Raw genomic sequence first — 23,061 nt, 5'->3', positions numbered from 1 at the left:
AAAGTAGGATTGACATGGGTGATGAGCTTTTATTTTCATTCAATTTTTAAGATCTTTGTATTAAAAATTCCTGGTTACAATGTTTAAATGGTTTGGGTGATGCTACCTTAATAGTTGTTGAATTGACTAGTTCTACCACTAAGGTAAAATGTATACTTTGAAATTTCAAAGATTAGGAAACTATACTTCATGATCACATGAAATTTGACTTGAAGGAGGGTGTGTGTGTGTGTGTGTATCCCCTGGGCATAATTTCTTTTGGATATATGGAATCTTGGTCTTATTGAGTTAAAATTTGCCCCATGATTTTAATGCTTTTTTGTTCGTTAAGCTGTGTTTTTAGATAATGGTTCATACTGAATTTTTTAGAGCTTATAATGGCAGACTTTTGAAGTGCCTTGATATGGTTTAAAAACCTGAATAAAATAAAAGCTTTCATATTTGTACCCTTCTCATTCAATATTGTTTCTTGCCTCCAAATCTCCTTTATAAAATACTGCAGATTTCAGTTTCTGTTTGAATTGTTCATCATTTTTACAAACTATAGGTGACCTTTTCATAAATTTGTTTTTGGATAAAAGTGGTATCCAAAAGAGATCTCCAAAAGATATCCTAGAAGATATCTCACCAGGTAAAACCCTGTCGAAACCTGATAAGCAGGGTTGAAAAAATCCTATTCTATAAAATGAAGGTTTAGGATATCGTGAGCTTAATAAAATGAGGGTGGGGACCCTGTTCATCTAGCTTCCACAGCGTTTGCGGGGTGTAGCTGAGGAATCCAGATCTGAAATCTGTCTGCATCCCCGCTGCAGTGTGATGCCACCTAGTGATGGCTGTCCTCTGTCACTTAACCAGTATTACTGGCAGTGACCCAGTCCTATCAAAGGCCAAGAGATCTCTGACAGCAGCAGCAATTCTAGGAAATCTCCTGGTTAATTTGTGCTCATTTCATTGGCCTCATCTGGGGAGACTGAGCCAAAAGAACTCCAGGGATCCAGGGAACCCCTTCCTTCTTCCCTATCTTCCAAGAAGGGGCTGACTGCCACTTCCAACAAACCACACTCCCCTTCACATTTCACTCCATTCCTTCCCTCCTCATAGAAAAACTGTAGCTCACTAGATCTGGGAACAGATATTGAGTGGAGAGAAGAACTCAATTGCATTGTATCCTTATCATGAGGCTTCTCTGGTGGCTCAGATGGTAAAGAATCTGCCTGCAATGCGGGTGGACCTTTGTTCAATCCCAGGGTCAGGAAGATCCCTTGGAGAAGGGAATAGCTACCCAATCTAGTATTGCCTGAAGAATTCCATGGACAGGGGAGCCTGGTGAGTTACAGTCCATAGTGTCCCAAATAGTTGGACATGACTGAACAACACTTTCACTTTTTATCCTTATTGTGAGGCCTGTTAATGTGACATTTCACTAAAATTTTGTTATTTTCAGTGAAATATCATAGGAATGAATTTGGCAAAAACTGTACCATCTACTCGGCTTCCCCTCCAGGAGTTGCAGGAAACAGGTTCGATCCCTGTGAGTTGCGAAGATCCCTTGCAGGAGGGTATGGCAACCCACTCCAGTTTTCTTGCCTGGAAAATCTCACAGACAGAAGAGCCTGGCAGGCTACAGTCCATATCGTTGCAAAGAGCTGGACACGACTGAAGTGACTTAGCATGCTTTCAGGTACCATCTACTAAGATGAGTATTTCTAGATTTTAGCTCCCATATAATTTCAGCTCATGCCTGTAGATAGCTAGTAAATATGCAGAGTCTACTTAATTTCAATTTTTGGTTTATTTATTTGACTGAGGGATATTAACTTCATTAGGATATCCAGATGATATTTTACTAAATTTTTTGTTTTATTGCTTTCCCTACCCTATCTCCACTTTTTATTGATAAAAAAGAACTGGGGCAATTCACTTGCTAATCACAGATGAAAGACTATTTAAGTTTCAAAGGTTAGGTAAATCCATGAAAGAATTCACCTCCTGAATACCTATAGCATTTGATTGGAAACAATTGTATTGCATCTGAGTATTATCTCTTCTTGTAGAAGAATGATTCATGAACAGATTTAATTCATCTTTGAGTACCTCACATTGCAAAGAGTAGACCTTCCATGAATATTAAAAAAAGCATATGCACATACATATGTGCTTGTATAACATTCTGCAAAAACCAACAACAAAAAAGACAAGGCATTACCCCTAATCATAGCTTCTCAATCTCCTCCAGCCTGAGTGAATAAGGAACCATGAGTGTAGCTCACTAAAACATTATGTAATCATGCTTAGCACACATGCTTCACAGAGAGCCAAAGTGTTTTCAGCCTCCTTTGTCACTTATTTGAATATCTGATTGAGGCACTGGGGATTGAAATCAGCTGTTTTTCCCATGCTGTAAAAGAAATGGAGCTGTAGCCACAGTCTTAATAAGCTTTCATTCCAGCTGAATGATTCTATCCAGAGAGACAGATTTTTTGAAGGCATGTTTATCCAATTCTCAGTAATTAAAACCTCCTCTACTCCAACCAGCAGTAGAGGAAACACTTCAAACACTTTGAAGGTGCTGTGGGAAAGTCACTTAATGTAGCAAGATATTTTAGATATGTGGGTTCTTGTTGCATAGTGAGAAACGAAAAGCTCATTTTGCTTAGTATCTTCCGTGAAGAAGATTTAGGTTTCAGTCAGCGGTGGTCAACAAGTTAGAATCTTTTCTTAGAGCTAATAAAATTGTCTCTCTAAGTCCCAGTTGTATAATAGTCACGAATTTAATTTTGTGCCTGGATCCTTAGCTTGAGAAAAATGGAGTAAATACATTAGTGAGTTGGGGAGAGTGTGCTTTAGGAGATATTTAAATGGAAATATGGACTCTAAGCCTGGTTCCAGAGATGGACTTCAAAAAAACATAGAACCCCCACACCTCATCCATTCTTTGTGGATGTGAATATATTCATTTTCTTTCATAACTTTCATCAGATTCTCAGAGGAGTTCAAGGGTCCTCAGAGAATTAGAAACTCTAATTCAAGGGACTCAGCTAAGCAGATACATTCTAATGGTTGTTTGGAAAATTTAGAGGCTCATGTCCCTAGGATTCCTTATGGATGATTATAACAAATTCTTTGTGAATATTTGTGATTCATCCGGAAAAAAGGTAACACCTAGGCCTTTGTGAATATTTATGTCCTCTTAGACTTGTACTGAATTCCTAACTGTCAAAAACAGAGCCTCAAGGGGACAGATGTTCTAGGGAGCAAAGTTGGGGGTGGCAAAGAGACAGAACATTTATGAAACAGGTCAACAAAATGGAATCCAGCCAAATTAATAGCAAATAATATGGTGGTGGGTATAGAAATTATGAAGCAGGATAAACATGAAAGAGCAGAGAAAATCTATAGGCAGTAAGACTTTGCCTGGTGGAGGGGAACCCACTATCCACCTTCACATATCCTGTAGAAGAGAAGCTAGACTGTTTTTACTCTTGAGTGTTGAAGAAGGGTGGAATCGAGCAAGTGTGGGATTTGTGGGGTTAGTGTTAAAAAGTTCTCCTTCTGTTAGAATCATTTAGCACTGGACTGAAATGCCTTATGGGAGGAAGTGTACAAGATAAGGTTGGGCAATCATCCATGGGGAAGGTGGTAGAAGAAACTCTTACAGTCAGAAGACTTGTAGTAGATGATTTCCAAATTCAAAGTTGTCATCTCTACTTAAATGTCCCTGAGGCACCTGAGTCTCATTATATCCACATTAAACTCATGAATTTCTCCTTTAAATGTGATCTTCTCTAGTTCTCCATTTCAGTGAGTGGCCCCACCATCCACCCAGTTATGCAAGCCTGAACTGTTTCTATGGCCTCTTCTTCAGTCCTCATTTCTGATCCATCACCAAGTCCCAGTGATTTATCTCCTTGTGTGTATGTGTACTAAGTTGCTTCAGTCATGTCTCCTCTTTGTGACCATCTGGGCTATAGCCCACCAGGCTCCTCTGTCCATGGGATTCTCAAGGCATGAATACCAGAGTGGGTTGCCATGCTCTCCTCCAGGAGATCTTCCTGACCCAGCAATTGAACTGGGGTCTCTTATGTCTCCTGCATTACCAGGTGGGTTTTTTACCACTAGCGCCACCTGGGAAGGCCTTTACCTCCTTCAGTCAGTTCGGTTCAGTCGCTCAGTCATGTCTGACTCTTTGCAACCCCATGAATCACAGCACGCCAGGCCTCCCTGTCCATCACCAACTCCCAGAGTTCACTCAGACTCAGTCCATCGAGTCAGTGATGCCATCCAGCCATCTTATCCTCTGTCGTCCCCTTCTCCTCCTGCCCCCAATCCCTCCCAGTGTCAGTCTTTTCCAATGAGTCAACTCTTCGCGTGAGGTGGCCAAAGTACTGGAGTTTCAGCTTTAGCATCATTCCTTCCAAAGAAATCCCAGGGCTGATCTCCTTCAGAATGGACTGGTTGGATCTCCTTGCAGTCCAAGGGACTCTCTCAAGAGTCTTCTCCAACACCACAGTTCAAAAGCATCAATTCTTCGGCGCTCAACCTTCTTCACAGTCCAACTCTCACACCCATACATGACCACTGGAAAAACCATAGCCTTGACTAGACAGACCTTTGTTGGCAAAGTAATATCTCTGCTTTTGAATATGCTATTTAGTTTGGTCATAACTTTCCTTCCAAGGAGTAAGCGTCTTTTAATTTCATGGCTGCAGTCACTGTCTGCAGTGATTTTGGAGCCCCCCAAAATAAAGTCTGACACTGTTTCCACTGTTCCCCCATCTATTTCCCATGAAGTGATGGGACCAGATGCCATGATCTTTGTTTTCTGAATATTGAGCTTTAAGCCAACTTTTTCACTCTCCGCTTTCACTTTCATCAAGAGGCTCTTTAGTTCCTCTTCACTTTCTGCCATAAGGGTGGTGTCATCTGCATATCTGAGGTTATTGATATTTCTCCCAGCAATCTTGATTCCAGCTTGTGTTTCTTCCAGTCCTTTAGCTCTAACCCTATTGCTACCCTGAAATCATGCCACTAATATCCCTTCCAGGTCACTGCAGTAGCCCACCTGTTGCTTTGTTTGCATCCCCTCTTGCTTTTTCCAACCATTTTTTCATACTTTGGCCAGTGTAGTCTTATTAACACAAGTCTGACTAGGTTCTTACTTCACTCAACTTTCTCCTGTCTGGTCACTGCTTAACACTTCAGTGGCTTCCCACTGCTCTAGCCACAGGACCTTTGCACAATGCAGTTACCTCTGCTGGAATGCTCTTCTCCATCCCCAAGCCCCATCCTGCTCCTAGCCCTTCACTTATTAATACTTGGTTTTCTTAGAGAATTCAGTTCAATTATCACCTGCTCAGCTCTCTCTGAACTTTATGTTAAGCAGTTTCCTTATTGTACTTCTTAAGAGTTGGTGATGGACAGGGAGGCCTGGCGTGCTGCAATTCATGGGGTCACAACGAGTTGGACACGACTGAGCGACTGATCTGATCTGGTCTGATGACAGCATCTCTTCACACCCTTTTCCACAGGTGCCATGTAACATTAATTAGTGTAAGCCTTTGAATAATGTTGTTTTCCTCAATATATAGAATTTCTGTGGAGTCAGGGACTGTGTATTTTTATTGATACAATTTAGTAGGTGCTCAGTGAGTAACTCTGAAATTCTCCAGCTCTGATCCAGGAGCTTGGGGGTGGGGATGATGCACTGAGTGCCGAGGCTTGAGTAGTTGAGGAAGCTGAGACCTTCCCAGATTCACAGGGATCCTCACTAATGGCAGTTTCAGACTGATCATGGTTCTGGTAATTCCTTAATCCAGTGTTTAATCCCTCATCCCATCAGGAGTTTATTTACAGTAGAGGAGATCTTTCTTCTTACTAAAACAGAAAAGATGAAGCTGGGGAGAGAGCCCCTCCCCTCTTACCCAGATTAACAGATAGGGCAGTCCTCCTTTAAGCCTGCCCAGATCCCAAGGGGAGAGGGTCTTTGAACTGGCCTGCATCTTGTTCCTGGTTGACTCCTCTAACCCAGTTGGACGTCTCATAGCCTGTGGTTGCTTGTCCCAGTGCTTCTGCACCTGCCATATATCCCCCTGGACTCTCATGTTTCCTGTAGGCAGAACTTCTCACTAATGCTCCAGTCTCATGGACAGGACCCAACAACATCCCACCAGGGCCTATCACCTTAGACCATTTCATCACATATCATAGAGAAAGACCCATGGGCATCTACTCAGTACAGCACATTTAGCATGTTTATTTGGCAAAATATCATATTTGTTTACTTCATTACATTTGTTCACATTATTGCTTCACTAATAAAGAAATAAGGACCTGAATGGGAAACTGGATTTCTGGAGACCACTGGGAGTAGCAAACTGCACTGGGTTCTATTTTTTTTTATCGTTACTGCAGTAACAGAATTGTGGTAAACAGCAGTTACAGTACTCATATTTTATTGTGCTTAGTTGCTCAGTCGTCTCCAACTCTTTGTGAACCCATGGGCTATACAGTCCATGGAATTCCCCAGGCCAGAATACTGGAGTGGGTAGCCTTTCCCTTCTCCAGGAGATCTTCCCAACCCAGGGATTGAACCCAGGTCTCCTGCATTGTAGGTGGATTCTTTACCAGCTGAGCCACCAGGGAAGCCAAAGAATTTTACTGGAGTGGGTAGACTATCCCTTCTCCAGAGGATCTGCCCAACCCAGGGATCGAACTGGGGTCTCCTGCATTGCAGGCAGATTCTTTCCTAGCTGCCAGGGAAGCCCATTCACATCTTATAGTCAGGCTTAAAGTAAATCTTATTCCAAATTTCACAATGCAGTGAGCTCTAGCGCATCACACTGTAAGTCACTCAACAGCCTCTGTTGTTCCCCTCTGAGTGCAGTGAATTTTGGCTTACATCACCCAGGAGTGAAATGCCAGCCCTGGTGCAAGGGCCCAGAGGCACTGCCCTCCTAAAAGAATGCTTTGGAGGGGCCCACTCTGCCCCAGCTGGCTGCAGTTTCCCCTTATCCAGTCTGGTGGAACAATCAGCTCTGTCCTGGTAGAGATCACTGTTTTATTAATAAAGGGCACCTTTTGTGTCCTTTGGAGATGTGAGATGGTTCTTTAGGATAAGGAGCTGCTCTGGTTTGGGTGGGATGTAGCTGCAATGCCAAGGCTCTTAGATGGTGTTCCAGACCTGGAAACTGGTTTGAGTCAAGCAGTTTATTTAGGAAGTGATCTCAGGACATTCTGAGGCAAGACAGGAAAACTGAGAATGTTATTGCTGTGGGCCCCACTGGGGAACCAGAGTGCCCTTCAGAGTGCTGAGGGCTGAGGAGACTGGTGTGGTTATCCTCTGACTGGTTCTCCCTATCTTGTGGGCCACTCCTAAAAGTTCTGGCATGCTCTGAGCCCAGACTAAGCTTGTTCCTCAGCCAGAGGACCACCGCCCACCCCCCGCCCCCTGACCTGCCCTGGTTACAGATGCAGGAAGGTGTAGGCCTGTGTGGGAAGTGTCCCAGAAGACCCTTGGGATGGGCTGAAGGCATGTGGCACTGACACCATTTATAAGAGCATGTGAAGGGAGAACCCCCACAAGCTGGCGCTCCTGTGCTCACTGGCTTTCTGCCTCTTTGGAAACTGTCACTACGAAGCTAATGGAGGAGGGGGATGCACCTCTGGGCTGTGGTTAACTGTGCCCAGTTAACACTGAGACCTAGGGCTATGGGGCAGAAGCAGTAACTGGGGGAGCAGAAGGTAGGAGGAGAAATTGAGGTGACAGCATCAGGGGATGCCAAAGCTGAGGCAGTGAATGGAGGTGGTGATTTGTCTTTGCATGCTGCTCGCAGGGATCAGTGAGGACTGGTGGCCTGGGACTAACTCCCTGGTAAAGCATCTTCTTGAACACATCTTTCTTAGGTTGTGCTTTTTGTGATATTGCCTTCCTTGCTAGGATGTTCTCTTCAACCAGATGCCCCACACTGTACCACCAAAGATGGGTGATGAGGGTAGAGGCTGTTTTGTAATTTACTTGTGTTTGCCCTGCTGAGTATGTATCTTGTCTGTGCTGTGTTCTCTGAACTGAAATGAATGGAATTTTATCCAGGTAGTTCCAGGGCAAGAAAACAGACTTTTGCTCACTTAGATTCTGGCTTATCCATGCAGGAGGTCAGCTAACAGAGTTGATTCAAGCTCTTTAATAAATTGGTACTAACTCCCTTGTCTCCTAAAATTTGGATTAGGAATCAAAATGGATTAATGTGGGCATTGCCAGCAGTGTTCATTTTTCTCGTCATTTTGGGTTAAATGGATCAAGTGAATCAAGGAAAGGAGCTGATTATGCTGGTTTCTGTCATGTTTCATCATAACTACAATTTATACTTTTCCCCCTTTCCCACTTATTCCTTGCCTTTCTTTTCCTGCCCTTCCCTTTCTTCTATTCTTAATTTGGTGATCTTTTCAAATAAGATATTTAGAAAAAGCGCTGACCCCTAAAACTGGACTTCTTTCCACCAAAAATGAGACTGTTCACATCTTTAAAATAAAGCTTATAGCAGTTTAACCCTAGGATAGAAGAAAAATATTTCTCAACCCAGTTTTAATTCAGGTACACAATGCCCTGTGGAATGGTCTTAGAAAACCAGACAAAAATTAGAGTATTAAAGGCCAACCATGCCTTTGCTTGGTAAGGCATACACTATTAAGCCTTATAAATTTCAGTCCTTCCAACTAGCTTCATTTTAACTAGCTGAGAAAAATATAATCTGCCAAAGATGGTTTCCAGTGTTCAAAGTCAACTGAGACTGAGCCGTGTTCAGTAATTACAGCCTCGCAATTTCTAGGAGGTTCCATCCCCACCAGACCTGCTGTCTCATGTCCCCATTCGTAACATTGTTCATTATATTCAACCTGCTGCCATCACTCTGGAGCTTTCAAAGGTATTCTGGGGGCTATCTTGCTGTAGGACATGGATAATGAAATAGTTAGATGTGACTTGTATTATAATTGCCTCACCTAACCCCCATTTAGCTTGAAAAGTAGACTTAATAAAAGCAGAAGTGAAAGGCACTTTATGTTTTTAATAAGGAGTCTCATATGGTATTACCTGCTGTTTTTCATTGTGTGTCTCTTCTCCTGGTTTTCCTTTGAGATACATGACAGAAGAAAGCCACGCACATCTCTTAATCTTAAAGCACTTTAAGAATCTATTGCAGTAATCTACCAAAATCAGTCAATAACTTCAGGCTAACAGGGCTGATTTCCAAAGTACATATGTGTACTTATAGAGACAGGCACATTAATTCACTAGCAAGGGATGGCCATCTTATGTCTGAGAAACTAGAGGATTCCACTGTTATAGTAATTTAATGTTCTGTTTGCAAAAGGTAATTATAAAACCCTCATTCCATCTTCTGCTCTGATGGGCTCAGGATGAATTTAAAATGGATTAAGAGGAAATGGATAAGACGTTCTGTATTGCTGAACCCTGCCCGGATGTCATGATACACAAACAGTGAGCAGAGTGCTGAAACTACTTAAAACACACTGAAGAGATGACAGGCTCAAATGCAAGAGTGCCTGGATCTGCTGGAGAAAAAGGCTCCTAAAAATAGTGCTAACAATTTACAGAAGAGAAAATCTGACTGTGCTGCAGAAATCTTTGAAGGCAGAACTGCTTGGAGCTGGGTGTTATAAACATATTCATGATGTTATATTTGGAGAGGCATCTATTTTCTATGCACTAATGTCAGATGAGAAAGGGTAACAGCATTTATAGACCTGTAATATGTGAAGAAGGAAGAATCCTACCGGTAGTTGGAAGGCCTTATTTCCTGATGAGCCTCTGCCACCAATTAGCTCTGTGCTTTCAGCAAGGCATCCTGCCTCTTCAGGCCTCATCTGTAAAATGAGTCTGTTAAACTGAGGCTGTTTGCCCTGTGCTCAAAGGTGCTGGCAGGTTGGATATCCTAGGAATTTCCCTAATTCTAGCTTATCTATGATGCTAAATTGATTGTTAATACTTAGGGACTACATTTCTCTAAAGCTGTTTGATACCTTTCTTTTTCTTTTATGTCATTACAAGTTTTTAAGTAAAAAAGTAAGGTATGCTCAAGCGTAACAAGCCAAATAATATAGAAATTTAGAAAGAAAAGCCTTCATATTTAAATCCCTCTCAAATCTCCATCTTAAAACTACTCCTCTTAACCTACCTGAGGTGATTAGAGGTAACAGCTTGATATACATTATTCCATTGTTTTCGCTATACTTTTATTCATGTTTTTCCCCCTGTTTTATTTTTTAAAGCTTTTTAATTTGTATTGGGTATAGCTGATTAGCAAATAGTGTTGTGATAGTTTCAGGTGAATAGCAAAAGGGACGCAGCCACACATATACATGTATCCATTCTCCCCCAAACTCCCCTCCTATCCAGGCTGCCACATAACATTGAGCAGAATTCCCTGTGCTCTACAGTATCCATTTTAAATACAGCAGTTTTACCATACCTTGAATATACACTTCTATACAGGTTGTTCTTTAAGTAAATTCTTTGATTAAAATGACATCAGTTTTCTTGTGATGGTTTATTGTGGACATTCTCCTAAGCAAGCTCTGGTTCATAGGCCACATCTGGTCATGCGCAGTGCCTTGCCTGTGATTATCTTGCATGACAAAGGCAGAGCTGAGTAGTTGTGATAGACTCCTTTTGTCAGCAGAGCCAAAAACATTTACTATCTAGCTCTTTAAAGAAAAAACTTTCCAATTCTTTTCAGTACATGTAGTTCTATTGCCTTGTTTCTAAAGAGTTGCATAATTATCCATAGAAAGGATACTCATATCAATTCATCTCAAGTGGCTGAGGTAGTTGAAAAGTCCAGATGACCATGGGCTTCAAGTGCTGTTGGATCCAGGGCCTGAAATCATATCTTCAGGAGTCTGTTTCCCATTGGTTCTTGTTTCAGCTTTCTTAGCTTTATTTTCAAGCAGTCCTTGTTCTTTTACTGACAAAATAGCCATCATCAGTTTCAATCTTAAATAGTATTCAGTGGTGCTAAGAAGCTTTCTGTTTCCAGTAGTTTTATCAGACTTTCTTTGGGCAGGTGGTTCATCCCTGATCCAGGCACAATGCTCAGGGGCCAGTATTCTATGGCCAAGCATAGGCCACTTGCTGCCCTTCTGGATCTGAGGGTGAGACCGCCTTACCAAACATCCTGGAATGAAAGTAAAGAAAGTGTGGTTACCCACAGGATAACTGGGATGCAGTTATTGACAAAAGAGGATGAATACCAGAAACTTGAAATGACAAGATACGTGTTCCAAGTGCAGATTTCCCAAGGCACTTTGCAGGGTTGGATAATTGTACCTTGAAATTTTCAATAAATATTGCTGGTGTACTTTCCAAAAAGTATGTTGTAATTGATCATAGTTGGTCTCATCAATGATTCTTGAGAGTGTTAGGTTTTCTGTATTGTATCACCTGCACTCTTTATTATAACACAATTTTCCTTTATTGATCTGATGTTTGAAAAATGGCATCTCATTGTTTCAGTTTGCATTTCAATGACAGCTAGTAAGACTGAGTATCTTTTCCTAACTTTATTATTGGTAATGCATGCTTATTCTTGTATTAAATATCACTTTACATCATTTGCCCCTTTTTATTGTGTAGCTTATATGTATGGAAGGTCTGAGTATATTAGGGATACTAGTCTTTTGTTCGCCATATGTGTTAAAAATATTTTTCATCAACTTTTGTCTCTTAATCTCATTCATGGCATCATTTACTACATTAAAGAAATGTATACGTTAAACTCTATGACAGAAAGAAAGAAAGTAGAGAGTGAAGTCATTTAGTCATGTCCGACTCTTTGTCATCTCATGGACTGTAGCCTGCCAGGTTCCTCCGTCCATGGGATTTTCCAGGCAAGAAAAAAATGGAGTGGGTTGCCATTTCCTTCTCCAGGGGCTCTTCCTGACCCAGGGGTTGAACCTGGGTCTCCCACACTGCAGGCAGACTCTTTACCATCTGAGCCACCAGGGAAGCCCAAACTCTATTACAGAGTCTTTCTAAATGTGGAAATAAATCTCAATCTCATTGGCCTGAGAGAACTGGGTGAAAGCATCATTGAAAGTTACATTTATCTCTATAGGTATATTTAAAATTCTCTTCAGAGTTAAATGATTTATGTGTGTAAATACAGCACCATTCAGGCTTCTCTATTGCTATGGGTGTACGGTGAGAGATCTGGGCTCAGATACGTAAGAATTCAGTTCTCTTCACCCATGAGATTTTGTCTGTTACTGGTATGGCTCATCTCTACCACTTAGATCAATTAATAGAAGCCAAGGACTGCTTTCATTTGAAAATAAAGATGCTGGATTCATAGCTCTCATTCATATTTTAAGTCTACTGAAATTACTTCAAATTATGCAAAATTTTTGCCAAATCATAAGATATTTTTGTTAAATTTTTTTTCATATAATTTTGAAAAGGAAAATTGTAGAGAGAAGCATTTGTGTGTTTGTGGATATGAGTAGAACAATTTTTAAATCATTACCATAAAGATATGATTACAGCATTTCTGTGTGTAGAGTATGTGTACGATAAAACAGGATTTATTTTTTAATCTGGATTTTTTATCTACTTTTAAATCTATTTACTTCAAATCTGGATTGAGCAATTGACATAATCACACAGCAAACTGACAGAACAAAAAAAAAATGTAGGTTACGTTATTTTTCTGTTCTTATTGATGTGAATATCAAGAGTCTTATCATAGTTTTAATTACCCAACACAGTCCTAGCACTTCATATTAGATTATGATCTTTTAGAGGTGTGACATGAAATTGTTGGAGTTTTTTTTCTTAAGCCATGCATATTCATAGCTTTTTAATAAATACATCAAAAGATTTAGTTTTCCCCAAATAAATAAAGCCTTTTTATATTGGGTGTTGTTTTCTTTAACTGGTTTTTGCATTTGGCAACTGGTCAAAATTGTGGGTAGGCATTTTCTCTACTGAAAGAAGAAACTGCTGTGGCATTAGTCACAAAGCAACGAAGGGTAGTTGGACGAAGGCCAGGCCTGACTACTCTGGATCTGTAGTCAGCCTTTGCTTAATTAAGTGATATTTATTATGTACTAAGTGATCTTTATTACATATTATGACTAGAAATTTATGTCCTAGTTAATATAATATCTTATAAAGAAAGAATTATTGTATAAAATAAACAAGGTCACCAGTCGTAAAGAATTAGACAGCTAAATTCTAAGTATTTGATCTAAGTAAATGTAGTTTGCATGATTCATACCTGAGGGTCTCATGGTGTCTGCCTCAGAGTCATCGTCAGCATATCCACAATTAGCATGTGTTGCCAATGCTGGTGAAGAGAGAATTCTGAATTTTAGAATGTAAAGCTAGATCAATTAATCTCACCCAAAATGCATTCCCCCAACTCACATGCCTTCTGATTGAGGTATAATAATAATAGCAACAAACACAAGAGTACCCCACCTTCCCTCTTCCCTCTACCCTGCCATTAAACCTATCAATCCTCGCAACAAAGTAAGCAGTATGAATTCTGCCTTTTTACAGATGAAGAAATGGAAGAACAGGTAGATTAAGCACTTTGTCTAAAGACACAAAGAAACACAAAGAAGAGCCAGGATTCAAACCCAGGCAGCTTAGGCCCAGGGGCTATTTAATTTGTACATCAGGATTGCCACATAAGTTACTGTGATGGTCTAGAATGGGGATTTAGGCTTGATGACTTTAGGAAACTTTCCTTCCTCCTTCCAAGACACTCATTGTTTTAGCTTCAGGTGGTGATTACACATTTACCTCCATCATTGCTCTGCTTTACAGATTGTGTGAATTGAAATATCGTAACTGGTTGCTGTACACGCTGCTGCTCCTGACTTGCCAAATTGTTGGCAGCCTTAACCCTCCTTTTTAGTTCCACCTGTTTTTCTTATTCTGCTCAGAGTGGAGATGAAAAGCAGCCGAGTTTCTATTTTAGTCTATTAATCGATCTCATTACTTGGAAGCCATTTTTAAAATAGAGTCCCACCTTTTCCAACTTTAGCAATCTGCTCATTTCTTCCTTAGTCCAACCCCTTAATCATTGTGAGGGCTCACCTCCCAACTCTCTCCAACATCTCTGTATTCCTGTGGAGCCCAGGATGGAAGGAATACTTCAATATGTGTCAGGCCACAGAGAAGGGAAAGCACTTTTGGCCTTCATGTACTGTATGATTCTTTGCCGTATCCAAGTTTCCATTTTATGTTATCACATGCCTCTGTCCTTTGTATCCTGGCATTTTTATTCAATATCATCCCTTTCATAATGCAAGGATGCAAGTTTCACTGCATGGACAGAAAAGTTGCTCTGTTCCTTTATCCCTTACACACACCAAGTGCAAACAGTGCCTTGATTATATTTGAATCTTGTTAAGGGCTTCCCTGGTGGCTCAGAGGTTAAAGCATCTGCCTCCAATGCAGGAGACCCGGGTTCGATCCAGGCAAGAATACTCCAGTATTCTTGCCTGGAGAATCCCATGGACGGAGAAGCCTCGTATAGGCTACAGTCCACGGGGTTACAAAGAGTCAGACACGACTGAGCGACTTCACTTCACTTCTTCAAAGAGGTTATTGGCAGAACATGTTTCACAACAAGAATCAGAACCATAGCTATTCTAAAAGTCACAATCTAGATAATCAAGAATTCAGTCTCTGTTAGGATTTTTGAGATTTTAAAATTTGAAATAATTTGGAAAAAACAATGGCTAAATATATGTGATTTTTTTTGCTTAAATTATTTAGTTTGATAGCTGGTAGTTATTTAAAAGAACCGAAGTTTAATGAGATTCTGCTACAAAGTTACTCAGTTAAGTTCTTTTGTTTTTGTTTTTTGGTGGAGGGTGGTTCATGGTTTTGTTAAAGTGATGAAACATTAGATCTATCTTTGTATACCCAGGACAAAATAATTAGCTTCAAATCCTTTCAGGAAAAAAAAAAAAAATGCCCCTTTTAAACAAATAGCTACTTGTCTTAATTAAACAGGTTTTTAATACCAGAGAAAGTTGAATGGAAAGTCTTAGAAATTTAAAAGAGAGTTTACAAAATCCTATGCCGCAAGCTGGGTCTGTAACTGTGGATAACAGAATCTTTAGTACAGAACTAAGAGATAGAACAGATTAAGGAATGATCATCAATCCACATAATTTAATATGATTCCCCATTTACTGTCACCAATTTTCATTAATCGTCCTATATTTCATTTGAGAAATGGAAATTATATACTTTTCTTCTTACATCCACATCCTTCTTGGTTGAAGGATCTGGAATTTGTAATATCAAGTACTTAGAGATTAATGATCAGTGTAAGAATTATGGATCCTTTAAAATATCAAAGATAATCTCTTCATAACATTACTTATTTGGCAGCTCTCTTATAGATGACAATAGATTGTGAATTTTTACAGAGTAAAATAATTCAACATGAAGGACAACCACAATGTTTTCTGTCTTTAATACTATTTATTTTGAAAAATTTGCCTGCATACTCTGAAGATTCAGTTAAATGAACCAATTCTGTTAGTGTATTTGTGTTAGTTTAATTTAAAATATAATGCATTAAAACAAAATTAAAATAATACATGGGTAAAATTAAAAAAAAACCCAGAAATTCCCCTTTCTTATTCTTTTGATTTTAATTTTCAAAAAGAAAAAAAAAACTCAAAAAGATTGATAGTATCCTTTGTAAGAGAAAATAAGGATTGTGCACTATTGGTGGGAATATAAATTGAAAAAAATGGAGAAGAATTTGGCCAAAAAGATCATCAAAACTTAAAATTTGTATACTATTTGACCCAGAAATTTCATCTTAGTAATAAATCATACAGAAAATTTCAGTTATCCTATAAGAAAATTCAAAGATGTTCATTCCAACATTATTTGTAATAGGAAAAACAGATAACTGAAATATTGATCATTAGGCAGGGTGTTACATGAATTATTATGCATTCCTCTGAAGGATATATGGCTTTACAAAATGTGGTCAATACAGATATGATAAATTGTCAAGAAAAAATGTAGAATAGCACCTTATTCAGGTAATATGCTATAATTATTTTTTTCTTGCTTAATTTTTTTGCTTTCCCCTTAGGTTTATAATTATCTTGCTATTTGTTTTCTTAGCTTTCTATGTACTTATCCCTTATTTATCTTTAATGTCTCTCTCATTTTTCTTAATCTCTATGATGAAACACATCAGATAAAATAGCATATCAGCTTTGTGTCCTTGAGGACATCTGTCCTGGAGTTCACTGATCCTTCAATTCTTAGCTGGTTGCTGTGTAGTTACCATCTTGATCTCCATATATCATCATCCCAAGGGGAACTTTTCACCTTTCTCCTGAGTTGCATCCTCTGTTTCCTGCATGCAGTGCCTTTCTTTTTTCTGGTGTACTCCATCATTTTGCCAAAGTACTTCCTTCTATAACTTCATGAGAAAGTAAGTGTTTTGCAACCTTTAGCAGATGTTGTTGGTGCCGTCTTTGGATTGTTTTGACATTCAAAATTCTATATCTGTTGCTGGGTATGACTGCAAGCACTTCTGGCTCTCCATCTGAGGGTTTCTCTTTGCTCACATGTGGGAGAGCCTGTCATATGCAGACAATGATGGATTAGCTTTCCACCCCTTGGCAAAGATGGTTAAAATGTATGTTCTCCCTGTCTCCGGCTGTTCTCAGGAGGATTGATTCTCAGTTGTCCATAGAGGGGATCTTCTCAATAAAGTATCTTTTTTTTCCCCCCTCTCCTCTCTTCCTTGTCTGAATTCTCCATTCTCCTACTAGTGCTCCCTGGGATCACCTGCAAATAAACTATTTGCACTAAAACCCTCATTCCAGGGATTGTTTTCGAGGGAACCCAAGCAGGCATATCTCTCATACATGAAAAGAACTTTAGAATTGACCCTCATATTTATATATTATTTTAGCTAGATATAGAATTTTAGGTTGGAATCATCTTCTGAAATTTGAAGTTATTGCTCCAGTATGTTTCGACTTCTACTGTTTTTGAAAAATTGAATGCCATTCTGATTCCTGATCTTTTGCATGTAACTTGATTTTTTTTCGTCTCTCTAGCACTTTTAGGTTTTTTTTTTTTTTTTTTTTTGGTCTCTTTAGTAATAATGTGCTGTACTTTAAGTCCATTTTCTTTTATTGAGATGTGCCCTGGATGAGCTCTTTCAATTCATGAAATGACTACCTTTCAAATCTGGGGCATTTTTGTGATTTTTAAAATAATATTTCTCCCTCATTTTCTCTGTCCTCTATCTGTGAAACTCTTATTATCTGATGTCAGATCTCCTGAACTGTCCTCTAACTTTCTTAATGTTTTCTACTATTTTTTCCTGACTTCTATATTTTTACTATACTTTTGGGAAATTTTATTATTTTTCCATTCTATTTTTATATTCTATTGAATTTGTTCTGTAACCTTAAAATTTAATTTCAAGATTTGTGAACTAATTTTTCCTTTAAGGTTTTACAATGACATTTATTCTTATTTTTTGAATGCTACAATCTTTCCATATTTCACTAAATATGTGAATAATAGCCTTTATGTGAAGTTTTACTCTTCCATAATCTCTTTTCTCCAAGTAGTTTTTCCCTCTCTTTGTTTTGAGCTACACTGTTTATGTTAGAAAATTTTCTCAGTCATCTGGTGATCCTTGGTTGACTCCTCAAGAACACTCAAAAGTTGATTGAAAACTCTGTGGGTATGAATGGAATTGCCACGTGTGTGTTTCACTGCAATATCACATGATCAGGGTACTATATAATCTCTATGTTTGCTAATTTTAATAATGTAATAATCCTTTATAGAGTAAATATAATGAGGAAATGACTGGTATTAAGCTACTGATTAATATTGAGTATGAATTTAAAGTTCTGCTACTAGAAACAATTCTCAGATGGACATCTTTTTATCCATGTTATTTCCTTGGAAGAGAGTTAATGTTCTATGTTTCTCAGGAATATGCAATGGAGCAGGAAATAGTCCAATTAGGCTTCTATGATGGCAACATTGTGATAAGTTTATTGCCTTCCCTCAGAATAACCTCTTTGTGAGCCTAGATCAATGGGTGAATGAGTATAAGTCTCTTTAGACTCTCTCAGATGCAAAGCCAAGTTCATCTTAATTTTATGCATTGGAGTATCATTCTGTTGTTCAGCTTTAGAGAGGGAAGTATTTTTTCTAGAGATGGTACCTTCTTAGAAAGCCTAAGAATGTCATCAACAGAGAGATTTAAATGTAGAACTCAATGGTTCCATAATGCTAAGAACTTAAATATTTGGTGATTGTAATGGTGATAGTGATGTAGGATAGGTAGGCATGTAGACAGATTATGTTTTTCCTAGTTAGCTTGTCTGAGGTAGTGATAATGTGATTATAAAAAAAATTGCCTTTTAATATTTTTGAACAGATTGGCATGCCCATCTATTTCTCTCAGAAACTGAGTTATCTATTAAATATGTCTATTTTTTCTCTGTTTTATCTTAAAACCTGGGGATCAGTTCAGTCCAGTTCAGTCGCTCAGTCATGTCCGACTCTTTGCGACCCCATGAATTGCAGCACGCCAGGCCTCCCTATCCATCACCAGCTCCCAGAGCTCACTCAGACTCACATCCATTGAGTCAGTGATGCCATCCAGCCATCTCATCCTCTGTCGTCCCCTTCTCCTCTTGCCCCTAATCCCTCCCAGCATCAGAGTCTTTTCCAATGAGTCAACTCTTCGCATGAGGTGGCCAAAGTACTGGAGTTTCAGCTTTAGCATCTTTCCTTCCAAAGAAATCCCAGGGCTGATCTCCTTCAGAATGGACTGGTTGGATCTCCTTGCAGTCCAAGGGACTCTTAGGAGTCTTCTCCAACACCACAGTTCAAAAGCATCAATTCTTCGGTGCTCAGCCTTCTTCACAGTCCAACTCTCATATCCATACATGACCACTGGAAAAACCATAGCCTTGACTAGACGGACATTTGTTGGCAAAGTAATGTCTCTGCTTTTCAATATGCTATCTAGGTTGGTCATAACGTTCCTTCCAAGGAGTAAGCGTCTTTTCATTTCATGGCTGCAGTCACCATCTGCAGTGATTTTGGAGCACCCCAAAATAAAGTCTGACACTGTTTCCACTGTTTCCCCATCTATTTGCCATGAAGTGATGGGACTGGATGCAATGATCTTTGTTTTCTGAATGTTGAGCTTTAAGCCAACTTTTTCACTCTCCACTTTCACTTTTATCAAGAGGCTCTTTAGTTCTTCTTCACTTTCTGCCATAAGGGTGGTGTCATCTGCATATCTGAGGTTATTGATAATTCTCCTGGCAATCTTGATTCCAGCTTGTGCTTCATCCAGCCCAGCGTTTCTCATGATGTACTCTGCATAGAAATTAAATAAGCAGGGTGACAATATACAGCCTTGACGTACTCCTTTTCCTATTTGGAACCAGTTAGTTGTTCCATGTCCAGTTCTAACTGTTGCTTCCTGACCTGCATACAAATTTCTCAAGAGGCAGGTCAAGTGGTCTGGTATTCCCGTCTTTTTCAGAATTTTCCACAGTTTACTGTGATCCACACAGTCAAAGGCTTTGGCATAGTCAATAAAGCAGAAATAGATGTTTTTCTGGAACTTTCTTGCTTTTTCCATGATCCAGCGGATGTTGGCAATTTGGTGTCTGGTTCCTCTGCCTTTTCTAAAACCAGCTTGAACCTGGGGATACTTGACAGCAAATAACAAGTTAATTGATGGACCTATAACCCTTCATTTACTCTCTTCAAAAACATTATTTTAACCATTGTTAAATGGTTGGAATCCTACCCTCAGTACCTTAATATATGACCATATTTGGAGATAGGTCTTTCCAGAGTAATCAAGTTAACACAAACCATTAGGGTGAGCCTTAATCCAGTATGACTGGTGTATTTGGATACAGATATAGTCACGGAGGGAAGATTATGTGAAGAGACATAGGAGAGATGCATCATCTCTAAACCAAGGAGTGGTGCCTGGAGCAGATCCTTCCCTTGTAGTCTCAGAAGGAGCTGACCCTGCTGGCTTCTTAATTTTGTATTGTTAGCCCCCATTAACCGTGGGACGAAAAATTTCTGTCGTTTAAGCCACTTGTTTGTGGTATTTCATTAGGGAAACCCCAGTAAATTAAAACAATCATTTATTCCACTCTAGCGTGTTAATCCAGCTCTTTGTGCCCTATCTGCCAAGTACTTTTTCACTGAAGAAAAACGTAGTTTTAGGAAAATGTTAAACTGAGTTATGCTAAATAGGTAGTAGTTTTCTAACCTCCCAATACTAAGATATTTTGAAATATAACTGTTTTTTTCTCTCATTATTTCTGAATTTGGAAAAAAAAACTCATTAGAAATATTGTTTTAAAATATATTAGCAGCCCAATTAAAAGAGAGACTTCTGGGTTTTGCCCAGATTGTAGTGATAAAGCAAATTTGAACTCAATGCTTAAACTTTCTAAGTTTCTTCCTCTGTTCAGATCATGCTGGAAGGTCTGTTATTGTAAAAGCACTAAATGGTCATTACTAGTGTGTGATGAAATCTTTGATGAACAATAGAGCTTGTAAAATATAGTAATATTGTTCAGATGTTTTGTTTTCTCCTTGTGACATGGACAGGATAGTAATTACAGCATATTTCAAATCATTGCTTACAGGGAAATGACTCACTCCATTATACCTGACTTAGTTGGGGACCTGGCCATGGATATAGACAAATATCTTTCTATTTATGGCTTTTCCTGAGAGATGAGAAATCAGACAGAGGCTTATGTTCTTTAGAAAGTTTACAGTATATTTTTCATTTTAATGAGATGCTTGTTTATATTCAAAACTATTATTTTACACTGACACTTTGTATGCGCTGACATGTCATCATGTCATACACATGCTAGCCACGACTTATAAACTAAAACACCAGAGCAGTCCCAGGAGTCTCCAAATAACTGTGGAATGAGTATTATGCATGAATAGGTGGAGTCTCTTTGCTTCGCACTTGCCATTTTTTACTGACCTTGTTTGGAGCTGAAGATTGCTGCAGGCGCTCTTAAATTGATGCCTTATGACAGGTTCTCAGTTGAGTAGTCAAACAGCCAAATTTACTATAAGTTTCTTTTTCTATTTTTTCTGGCCCATTTGGCCAACTGATAATAGTTACTGTTATTCTTGACTGTACTAGTAACTAAACAGTCACTTTTTTTATCTACTTTTTTTTTTAATTCAATAAAAACCAGTCCTATTTATGGGAAAAATGATTATGTGAAGAAAGAAACCCCAAATTGACATTTTTATTATTCTTTATGGTCAAAGACCTATCATCATGTATGTCCTCATTAAGTGTTCTTTATAATGGAGTTGAAATTGACCATTTATTGGGGCCATTAAAGTTTTTCAGTTGGTTTCCATTTTTGCCAGCTTGTCAGTTTTCAGTTCTTTTAACACATAGATACATGTTAGGCATTGTGAAATCTTTTTGTCTTTCAGTAGGTCTTCAGCTTCAGAGGCTAGAGTGACTGCCATTTCAGTCATCTACCGCCACACAACAGCATCTTAGAGGTCAGACTTTCCCAAGATGTTTCCTTTCTCTTCTTGTCTTTCCATTTTTTTTCCTACCTGATCAATTACCATCCATTCCCTTGGCTATAATAGATGTTGCTGACCGTCATGACCATGTCTCCTGTTTCCAACCTCTCTCCTAAACTCTGGACATACCTCATGATTGCTGCTGCTAAGTCGCTTCAGTCGTGTCCGACTCTGTGTGACCCCATAGATGGAAGCCCACCAGGCTCCCCCGTCCCTGGGATTCTCCAGGCAAGAACACTGGAGTGGGTTGCCATTTCCTTCTCCAATGCATGAAAGTGAAAAGTGAAAGGGAAGTCGCTCAGTCATGTCCGACTCTTAGTGACTTCATGGACTACAGTCTACCAGGCTCCTCCATCCATGGGATTTTTCAGGCAAGAGTACTGGAGTGGGGTGCCATTGCCTTCTCCAGCCTTATGATTACAGAAATAACATTGAGTGCTTTCTGTGTCCCATGTATGTCAGACTTAATGTATCCTAAGCCAACAAGTTACTTTTCTCTAGAACTCCTCTTCTCAAAGAGCAACCCTCCATCCATAGAACTGTCATTTCTATGGTCTTCCAGACTAGAATATCTGCTGGTCTTCAGCGTCTCTCTTCCCCTTACCTCCTCATATGTGATTGCTGTCAAAATCTGTTGATGCTTTCCTCTAGAGCTCTGTTTGTTCCCTCCTTTGGAACCCCACCATGACAGACTTAATTTATGACCTTATTATTGCTTACCTGGACACTTGAAGAATCTCCTATTTTGTCTTTAGCTATTTTCTCTTTTAGTCCTCCATCCACACTATCTCTAGGGTTATCTTTCTACCTGAAATCAGATCATTTTGGTTCCAGCTCAGAATCTGACAAATTCTGCCTTTCAGTCTGCTGCTTTCATATCGACACTGAAAGGGATGTGCAATCTCAAACCAAATATCAGAGCTCCAGGTAAAGCTTCATTTCTTACTCTGCTGAGCGAGTCTGGTTCCCTACGTTTGTGATTCTTTTTAATTCACAATGTTTTTGCACAGCCAGTGTCCTCTGCCTCACAAAATGGCACTACTTTTTCTCTATTTGCCGGAACTGGAAACCAAAGCCCTTCACAATGATCCTCATTCTTTCTTCATATATATCTCTAAACCAGATTATATAATTATCCTAGATATTGCTCAAATATGCCCAAGACTTTCTATCTCTGCTGTTATGAACCTAGTAAGCTACCTTTCTCTTTCTCCTGAAATCCTATAAAAGTTTCTGAACTCATCTTCCTGTCTCTGAACCTGCTTTTTTGTGTGTGTGGAACATTTTTTGAAGTCTTTATTGAATTTGTTATAGTGTTGTTTCTTTTTTTATGTTTTAATTTTTTGGCTATGAGGCACTAAAAGATTACTGGGAGAAATATCAACAACCTCAGATATGCAGATACC

General features: G+C 39.2%; 2 long non-coding RNA genes across 2 annotated transcripts in view; one reads left to right on the top strand and one right to left on the bottom strand.

Annotated features, from left to right (window-relative positions):
• Positions 1-23,061, top strand: part of LOC129656137 (uncharacterized) — a 60,001-nt gene that overhangs the window by 23,550 nt on the left and 13,390 nt on the right. The gene's annotated exons all lie outside the window — the stretch shown is intronic.
• On the bottom strand, positions 10,255-14,309 carry LOC129656136 (uncharacterized). The gene is made up of 3 exons (XR_008716213.1): positions 14,120-14,309; positions 13,293-13,361; positions 10,255-11,192 (listed from the first exon to the last, which is right to left on the bottom strand). It is a non-coding gene; the product is annotated as an uncharacterized LOC129656136 (long non-coding RNA).

The sequence above is a fragment of the Bubalus kerabau genome, chromosome 6, assembly GCF_029407905.1.
Source record: "Bubalus kerabau isolate K-KA32 ecotype Philippines breed swamp buffalo chromosome 6, PCC_UOA_SB_1v2, whole genome shotgun sequence".
NCBI lineage: Eukaryota > Metazoa > Chordata > Mammalia > Artiodactyla > Bovidae > Bubalus > Bubalus kerabau.
Note: the sequence above shows the minus strand (reverse complement) of the source record. Positions and strands in the feature narration are given on the sequence as shown.